Here is a 1,720-nt window from a genome sequence, read left to right on the forward strand (position 1 = left end):
GGCCAGCTTTTCTGTTTCGGATTGCAGTGCCCCATTTCCAGCTGTGTTCACGAGGGTCACAGCCTATTTAGATTGGGTTGCGGTGGCATTATCTACTTGAATTGACATTGCCAATCATTTATGTAGATGTGACACATTTTGTCTTCTGAACTTTCTTGTTTTGCTGATGAGTAATTGATTAGAAATCATAAATTTGGCCTTCAAATAAACAACTTCAATACATGATTTCAACTAGGCGTCATCAGTTTCAGAAACTATCGCCGTCTAATGTTCAAAGGGAGAACAATCTTCTTGTAAAGGGTGTCTTTCAATAAGCGGAATGGAATGTGGCAGTGTCAGACAAAATTTGGATTAAAAAAAGAAACATAAGTTGCGTGAAAGACTTCAGCTATTGGGAAAGATTTAATTTTTGTTGACCCCACAACATAAAGAGAAGATATGAGAGATATCTGGTTATACATATATGCCATTAGGATTGGAGTTAAGGCCAAAATCAAAGGCTTCTGAAAATACGTTCTGTTTCTCTTCATCCCAAGTGAGAACAAAGAGACACACATTTTTTCTAAATAGATAAGTCGAAACTTTTGGTGCATATGGTGCATACTTTTGTTTTTCAGGGGATTGCAACAATATTCAGTTGACCATATCAAAATGATGTTCTATCAATTCATAGCCAAAAATATGGAAGCTTAAAAAACACTTGTCAATTAAGTAATCTAAAAACAAAAAAAATGGTCATCCAATGTTGACAATCTGCATTTGGTTTGTCTAACAGGCAGGCCTGGCAAATAAAGTACGCCCCTGCATGAGGTGTGCTTGAGCTTACTCTTAGGTTTAAGTGGCAATTATGGATTTAAAAATATTTGGATCAAAAAGTTAGGGTGAGTTATTAAGTTATTCTGCTTTAGTTGGCCATCCATCCTTTTTTTAAATAAAAAAATGCAACAAAATTGACCATCTGAGCAAGGACCGCAAAAATCTTCTTAAATTAGAGAAAATGGCGACACTTTTGAGGAATACTTAATTACTTGTAACCAATTTTCTGCAGATTAATAACATGCAGAACCATTCAACACATAACACATGCAGACACCCTCAAGTTATTAATTTGCCACGAAATGGTAATTTCATTGAAAATGGCAATTTGTTCCAAAATTGACGGGCAATAAGAAAAATGTCAGACTGATTTTTCGTGGTTTTAACAAATTTAGTCGTATTCATAATCAAAATATCTGGCACAACTGGAACAAGCTTTCTTATAACATGTTGATCGGATCAATATAGCAAGATATATTTTTACAATCAAGGTAGCTGATGTAAAGTTTAGCTAGTCTTCAGCACTATTCATGGACCATCCAGGTATCCCATGTCACCTATCAGCCGGCTGTCTCCTGTTGGAAATAATGTAAGCAATGATGATTCAAAACTAGTGGACGGTATGGTCAATAAGGCATGTAAATTAAGGGAAATCTCAGGAGAAATGTTGCCAGGCACCCAGATTTTGGGCATTTTGTGGAGGGAACCTTTGACAAACATTGTAACAAGAAGACATGGACAGTTGACCCCATGCGAAACCGCCAAAATGACCGGTATTTGTCCTTTGCGGTGGTCAACGAGTCAGTCTGGACCCTCAGCACCACAAAGCACCCTGCGTCCGTCATGTCCCTGGCGTTTTTGGCCTTGGACGGCAAGGCCGCTGCCCTCATCTGGTTCCCAGTTG

The sequence above is a fragment of the Tigriopus californicus genome, chromosome 3 (genome assembly GCF_007210705.1).
Source record: "Tigriopus californicus strain San Diego chromosome 3, Tcal_SD_v2.1, whole genome shotgun sequence".
Taxonomy (NCBI): domain Eukaryota; kingdom Metazoa; phylum Arthropoda; class Copepoda; order Harpacticoida; family Harpacticidae; genus Tigriopus; species Tigriopus californicus.